Consider the following 8,223-nt stretch of genomic DNA (forward strand, 5'->3'; position numbering starts at 1 on the left):
TCCTCCTCCCCTCCCCCAGGACATCCCTCCCTGCAGGGTGGAGACTCTCCTCCACAGACGTAGGTGCGTGTTTACTTGGCACTCAGTGATTCTCATGTTAGCACGGACAAACATGCTCAACTTTTTTTCAAACATAAGGCCGATGTGATGATCTGTCGCTTCTTAGGTCTTAAAAATGCATCCCTAACAAGCTCTTCAATTCCTAGTGGCATTCCCCTCACCAAAAAAATAAGACCCAAACGCCTTTCCCTGATCACAGGCACAGACATTGCTGTAAATGTTGCCTCTTGTGGTGTCCCTCCCTCTGAGTCAGGAGGCCGCAGGCCCCACCTACTCCAGAGGTATGTAACATCATCTCTGAACAGGTTGATTACAAAATATATGAAATATTGCCTCACTTCAAGGAATAAGTGAGGACTGCAGATGCTGGAGATCAGAGCTGAAAATGTGTTGCTGGAAAAGCGCAGCATTCCTGAAGAAGGGCTTATGTCCTGTTCCTTGGATGCTGCCTGACCTGCTGCGCTTTTCCAGCAACACATTCACTTCAAGGAATGAGAGGAGATGTGGAGAAATGGATGTACAGACAAATCTGGCTGTTCAGGTCCATTGTTCCCTGAAGGTGGTAACACAGGTCGCTGGAGTGGTCAAGAAGGCATACAGGATGTTTTTCCTTCATTGGACAGGGTATTGAATACAAGAGTTGTTCGGTCATGTTACAGTTGTATAAGACTTTGGTTTGGCCACATTCAGAATACTGCGTACAGTTCTAGTTGCCACATGAGCAAAAGGATGTGGATGTTTTGGAGAGGGTGCACTAGGATGTTGCATGGTATATAGGGCGCTAGCTATGAAGAGAGGTTGAGTAGATTAAGTTTATTTTCAGTAGAAAAGTGGAGATTGAGGGGGGACCTGATTAAGTTCTACAAAATCATGAGAGTTATAGACAGGGTGGGCAGCAAGGAACTTTTTCCCAGAGTGGGTGAATTCAATTATTAGGGGTCACGTATTCAAAGTGAGAGGGAAAAGATTTTGGAGAGATTTACATGGAAAGTTCTTTACGCAAAGGGTGGTGGGTGCCTGGAACACGTTGCCAGCAGGGGTGGTAGGGGTGAGAACAATAGTGTCATTTAAGATGTATTTAGACAGATACATGAATAAGCAGGGAGCAAAGGGAGACAAACCCTTAGAAAATAGGTGGCTGTTTTAGATAGAGGATCTGGATTGGCGCAGGCTTGGAGGACCGAAGGGCCTATTCCTGTGCTGTAATTTTCTTTGCTGAAAAATGTGTTGCTGGAAAAGTGCAGCATGTCAGGCAGCATCCAAGGAGCAGAAGAATCGACGTTTCAGGCATAAGCCTTCTGCCCGAAATGTCGATTCTCCTGCTCCTTGGATGCTGCCTGACCTGCTGTGCTTTTCCAGCAACACATTTTTCAGCTCTAATCTCCAGCATCTGCAGTCCTCACTTTCTCCCTGTAATTTTCTTTGTTCTTGTTCGTTGTAGTTCAATGTAATAAACATTGCATGAATCATGCCATAGGGTTATTGGTTTGATGTGTTTCTAGAGGTTTAATCATAGGGTACGACAAGAGGGTTCTGGTGATTTAATGGTCTAAAAACAAAAGTCAAGTCTATAAAACAGAGTCACTTGGATAAAATCAAACAATCCGTGTCAGGACAAGACAGAGTTTAACAACAGTAGCAAAGCATTATCAACTAAGACCGCTATCAGGGAAAATTGTAAAATATTAAAATTACAAATGATATATCTAAACGTACAAAATGCAAGAAAGTAAATGGGTGTTTTATACTACCTGTTATTGAGAAATGATAGCGGAGTGTTTGAAGTGCAGAACTATATATTCCAGTGTACTTTTAGAAAAGTGACAAAATGAAAAAGAAAGGGGTGTAGCCCTGAGAGATGGAAAAAAAAGTGAAAAAACTCTCAAATTAAGATGTAGAATCAGTATGGGTTGAGCTAAGATGAAAAACATGGGTATAATATATAGTCTCAGTAACAGTAATCATGGTCTTAGTCTGAGTATAAATCAGGAAGTTGGATCATATAACAAGAGTAATGTAATGATTATATCAGCCTTTAATCTTCACCTAGACAGCACAAAATAAATTTTTACATGAGACTTGTTAATGACTTCGGAGAATATATTTGAGACAACATTTGTCTTCCAACTAGGGAACAGCCTATTTTAGAAACATAGAAAATAGAAGCAGGAGTAGGTCGTTCAGACCTTTGAGCCTGCTCTGCCAAACAGTATGATTGCAGCTGATCATCCAACCTGGTACCTTGTTTCAACTTTCTCCCCACACCCTTTGAATCCCTTTACCCCTAATTCATAAGATCTAATTCCTCCCTGAAAATATTCATAAAATTCCACAGGCTCACCATTCTGGGTGAAGAAGTTTCTCCTCACCTCATTTTAGAACTAATATTGTATAAAAAAAAGACAGGTTTGGTTCATAGTTTTAAATTGTAACATCTATGAACAGATTAATTATAAAATATCAAAATGTTGCCTCACTTCAAGGAATGATGAGAGATGTAATTTAATGAGATGAATGTCACATGAATCACATGATAAGGCTAATAGTTGCTGTGTTTCTGGAGATTCATTCATAGGGTGTGATAATTGGATTATGCTGATTTAACAGTCTTTTTGAAGAATAAAACTTTACTGGAAAAGTGATACACCTCCATGTACCTAAAAATGGTTAAGAATAATATCATGTTAAGAGGTTTACAATCTAAAAGTAACAACTCTGAGGATAGGATAGATTTTAATAATCAGCAAAGGATGACCAAGAAATTGATAAAGAGGAACAGAGTAAGATATGAGCGCAACCTAACAAAGAGCATAAAGAAGATTGGAAAAGATTTTTCAAGTATGTAAAATTGAAAAGTTTAGCAAAAATAAATGTGGGTACTTTATAGGATGATACAAAAGAAATTTAATGGGGAACAAAGAAAAGACAGAAATTTCAAACAAATATTTTGGGCTGAATTATACCAAAAGGTGTGTCAATTTCAGACAGTTTTTTGGGGGGATTTCAGTGTGTGACCTCTCACATCATTCTCAGCTGTTCATCTCATTGTGCATATGTCACACTTCTGTGGCACTGCTTTTGCTGTTGTGCTCATCAATGGCAGAAATATTCACTGCTGCCAGCATCTTATTTAGAGCCCAACAGTGCACCAGGCCAATCAGTGTAAGCAACAAACAGTATTTCACAGTACCCATACTGAAAGGGAAATGACAAATAAACACTTCTGGAGACATAAGTAATACTTCATTGAAAATAGAATTTCACATTTGAAAATGTATTGCTGCTTTACATAATCACTTGTTCAATCAACTGCAGCTTTACTTGCAGCTACAAGCAAAAGCTACCCGTCCTTACCACCATACCATATTACTATCCTTTCAAAGAGTTCTTGCCTTAATATCCAGCACAGTATAACTTTTTTAATAACTTGTCGTTGTTCAATTTCATGTGTGAGAAAGCCTTCAAACAGATCAAAATGTTAAATTTTATTCATCACCAGAAACAAAAAGCGAAAACAGAACTGAACTCAAGACATTAACTCTGATTTTGCTTCACATATGTTGCCAGACCTGCTGAAATTTTCAAGCAATTTCTGTTTTTGTTTCTGATTTCCAGCATGCACATTCTTTCACTATTTTTAGGAAAAAAAAGCACAGTAAAATCAAACAAAAAAATGCTGCATTTGTTTCTGCGAATAAACTTGGGCGGCTTTTCTTTGGAGCAATAATAAATTTGCAGTCAAAGAATGGTCATCACCCAACATGCATCTAATGAAGTTCTGTCTTCTTGTTGTATCAATGCTGCACGGCTCTATCGCATTGATGTTTCTCCTGCTCAATGTTCTCTTATCTTCTTCTGGAGAAGATTGTTGCTGCTGTTAGGGAAAATCCCAATTTTTAAACTCTTAAAAGACTAAATGAAATTACCATACTCAAAATGGAAGGCAGGTTTCAACTTGGCATTGAGTGGATCTTATGCAGCTTAAGGTCCAGTGTCAGTCGGATCCCAGTAGGCATCTGTAAACAGGAGACAATGTTCATGAAAACAATCTATGAACGGCTTGAGAGGAGACGATGTAGGGTAGACCTTGGCAGTTTCCAGAGTGAGATTGATTGTTTACATCCTGGCTGAGTGAAGAAGACGTTAACTTATGACAGGACAGGAGCATTAGTTTTATTTGCTGTGTGTGGAAGAAGATTAGAATGTGGATAAGTGGATGCTAAAAGTATAAGGATAATTAACTCTTCCATATGCTTAAAGTTTTGCTTCAGGCAGTTCTTGCAACACTCAAATAAAACATTTGTAAAAACTTACAGTCTCCAGCAGTTGATTATTTAAAATCAAGACAACATATTACATCACAAACAGGATATTCATCTCACACAATCAGAACAGCACTGCACAACAGGTGAGTACATTTCACTTACTACCCATACATAGTTGGTCCGAGATGGTTTGGTCAGGAATCACAGAATGTAGAAGCACTGTAAAGAGAATGACATTACCACAGGAAATAACATCACCAACCCAAAGAAACCCAATATAAATAGAAAGCAGGAATCATCAGCAGTGCTTCTTCCGGAGGTTCACTGAAGATGTTGCCTAGCATGGTGATGAAATGTCTGAAAATGAACCTTCCAGCTCAGTGAGCAGATCTACATCCAATGAAAGAGATTGCTAGAATGGGCTCTGTGTTAGTTGTATCTGTGCAGGGACTGAAGTGAACCAAATCTGGACTGGTCGTATCCGTGCAGGTGCTGAAGAAGAGCTGTGCTAGTGCTATCTGCGCTGCGTATGAAACAATCAAAATGCAGTCAGAAGAAATAAAGGAAAAAAAAGCTGTCAACTTTGGTGCTGGAGGACTCTATCACTATGTTTAAGGCAAGACAAAGTCAAGAATAATTCAGAGAATGCTGAGAGATGGTGGAAGTCACAGGGCATCCCAGAGGCTAAAAAAAGGTCAATGGTCAGAATAAAGGTAAAGAACAAATGATCATCACCACATTTTGTCTGCAATTGTGCAAGATGAGTTAATGCTAATATGAGAAGAAACTACAACTGAGTGGTTCAGCAGGCATTCGTGAAGATGAGGTAGAAACAGCTGAAATATGGGAGAGAAAAGGACTATCTCCAGAAAACGAACCACAACTGTCCACTGCCCAATACTGCAAGAAACTGGTAGCTCACTGTAGAATTAAAGAGAACTCCTTAAAAATTAAGGCATTGTTTGCACAACAGCAAAGATTCAAAATTGGTTGGACAAAGGATTTCAACTTTGTACAAATCTTTTGGAAATACTGGGAACTATATTTTTCAATTTTAATTTGAAAACAAGTTTTCATGCAAGCTCAAGCTGTTCTAAAAGCATAGATAAGCTGTAGTTTGGCAAACATCCAATTGAGATCAGCTTTTGAAAAAAAATGTTTGAGAAAATGTAAAGATATGAAATGTATGCTTCTGTTGTGAAAGTGATCTTAAAAATACGAAAAGGCTTTTGAGACAGTTGGAAACTAATTCTAAAGTCAAAGAAATGACTATCTAATTGAAAGGGTCATTTTGAAATGATCAGAAGATTTTGGTAGTTTTCTAAACAAAGTAAAATTACTATGTGACATAACTTGGTGGCTTTGGCTCCACTCCTTCTCAAGCCACCGGAGAGTTAACTCAGCTAGCAGCGTTTTTTAGTTTCACCATACATTTGTCATATTACTGGACATATAGTTTTGGAAATTTGCAGACATTTAATTTGGACTAAAGCTTTGGCTTTTAGAGACTTTATCTTGACCAGTCAGGCCATATGTTATTTTCTGAGCCAAAGTATTTGAGAATGGATGAACCCTAAACTGACTCCAATCACTCAGGTTTCTGATCTAAAAGAACTATTTAAAACCACTAAACCTGGGTTTAAATGTTTTTGAAATTGGAACTGATAAATAACTTGCTAAAAGTTGTTATTTCATGGAAATAACATGAAATTTAAGAGAAGCAGCACAATGATATATGGGCTCTGCTGTAAATCCTTGAACTGCTGGAAGCAGCCTGGTTTAAAGCTAGCCCAAATAAACAATGGGAACTTCCCTTCAGTTGAAAGGACAATAGTCTGTCAAGGCCTGTGAATGCACAAGACAGGCCATGGGATTATTTAATTATTGTAGGCCCTTTTTGTGAAAAAAACTTCATCAAATAACTACACTCCAACAAGGATTGAGAACGGTTGGATGGAGCTAAAGGGGTTATTATCATTTGTAGTTAGTTAGATGTTTCGTTAAGAGCAAGAATGAATACCACATGGAAGTAGTTTCCAGGGAAGCAACAAGTTGGAAGGGAACCTGTTGGTTTGAGTCTGAAATATTTTGAGAGGTGGAATGTCTTAAGAAATTTAGCACGTTACTTTTGGAAATCTGAGATACTTAATTGTAAAGCAGGAATATGTGAGAATTGTTTGTGCTTGGGATCAAAGAGGAATGTTTGAATTCCGTTTTAAGAGTATTATGAGAGTATTCCAACTGAATAGTGACAGGAAAATGACAACATCCAATGTGAATAACTCACCTTAGCTATAATTAAATTGATATTTCACGAGAAAAGAAAGTGTAGATGAAACAAATTAATTTGCATCTTTCTTTTGTAGGTGTGCATGCCTTTAACCAAAATCCTTTTTACAGAACTGGATTGATCTGGCTACCACCTGAAACATGGGGACCAAATGAGGAGGATGCGCTTGCACCCCTTTAGGTTTATCTTCCAACCTGAAGAGCAAGAAAACATACTTTGAGGTACTGACGTATAGTCCAAAGAGCAACAGACTTTAAGGCCTGTGAAATGGTACCGGCCAAGAACTGTGGTTATGGAAACTATCTTTTAAGTTCATTTCATTTGATAAGTAATGCATTTACACTTAAATGCCCAAAATACAGAACCTTGAAACAAATTTAACCTTTGGGTCTATTTCAGTTGCCAGCAGCAGGAAGAGCGGGAGCTTGGATCAGGGGCCTGTCGGGAAAGGTGAGTCACTGATTTAAAACTTTAAAAGCTTACCTCGAGCATCAACAGCTGCAGCATCTCAGAGAGCAGAGGTTTCTGGGAAAGGAGGGATTTTTTTTTCCCCCCCTCAGCTATATAAGTGAGCTGGAGCTGAATAACTTTGGATCATTTGAGAGACAGAGTCTGTGATAGATAAGAGTTACTGGGTTGTAGTTGCTCCTGGGCATGAAGAAACCTGGGTAACTGTTAGAAGGGGGAGAAAAACAGTCAATGCATAGATCTCCTGTGGTTGTTCCCTTGAAAAACAAGTATACCGTTCTGGAAACTGTTGGGGTGAATGACTTACCAGGGGTATGCACTGGGGTGAAGGTCTTTGGCACGGCGTCTATCCCTGTCGCACAGAAGAGAAGGGGGAAAGGAGGAGAGTGTAAGTCACTCAGGACTCAATAGTGAGACGGTCAGATAGAAGGATCATTGGGAACGAAAGAGACTCTCAGTTGGTGTGTTGTCTTCCAGGTACTGGGGTCCATAATGTCTCAGTTTATGTCTTTGGGGTCCTGAAGGGAAAGGGTGACCAGCTTCAAGTCATGGTCCACATAGGTACCAATGACATAGATAGAAAGAGTGTTAGGAATGAAACGCAGAATTTCAGGGAGCTGGGGTGGAAGCTGAGAGCAAGAACAAACAGAGTTATCTCTGGATTGTTACTCGTGCCATTTGATGGTGAAGCGAAGAACATGGAGAGATATCAGCTGAACACGTGGCTACAGGGCTGGTGCAGGATGGAAGGTTTCAGGTATATTGATAGTTGGGGCTCATTTTGAGGAAGGTGGGAACTCTACAAACAGGATGGTCTTCACTTGAACCAGACGGGTAATAATAGCCTGGGTAGGAAATTTGTTAGTGCTATTCGGGTGGGTTTAAATTAGCTCAGCAGGGTCGGTGGGAACTGTTGTAGTTCCAGTACATAGGTAGATGAGAATAGGGAGGACATGGACAGGATTTCACAGTCACAGGAGTGTGCTGGCAGATAGCAAGCTGGTTTGAAGAGTGTCTATTTCAATGCCAGGATTATCTGGCATAAGGTAGGTGAGCTTGCAACATGGATAGGTATCTGGGATTTCAATGTTGTGGCCATTACTGATTCATGGACAGAGCAAGGTCAGGAATGGATGTTGC

General features: G+C 39.4%; 1 long non-coding RNA gene across 1 annotated transcript; it reads left to right on the forward strand.

The window, feature by feature from the left end:
* The first annotated feature begins 18 nt into the window (after positions 1–18).
* On the forward strand, positions 19–7,067 carry LOC132816028 (uncharacterized). Its single transcript, XR_009644734.1, has 3 exons — positions 19–63; positions 6,726–6,836; positions 7,015–7,067. It is a non-coding gene; the product is annotated as an uncharacterized LOC132816028 (long non-coding RNA).
* Positions 7,068–8,223: the final 1,156 nt, after the last annotated feature.

The sequence above is a fragment of the Hemiscyllium ocellatum genome, chromosome 5 (genome assembly GCF_020745735.1).
Source record: "Hemiscyllium ocellatum isolate sHemOce1 chromosome 5, sHemOce1.pat.X.cur, whole genome shotgun sequence".
NCBI classification, from domain to species: Eukaryota; Metazoa; Chordata; class Chondrichthyes; order Orectolobiformes; family Hemiscylliidae; genus Hemiscyllium; species Hemiscyllium ocellatum.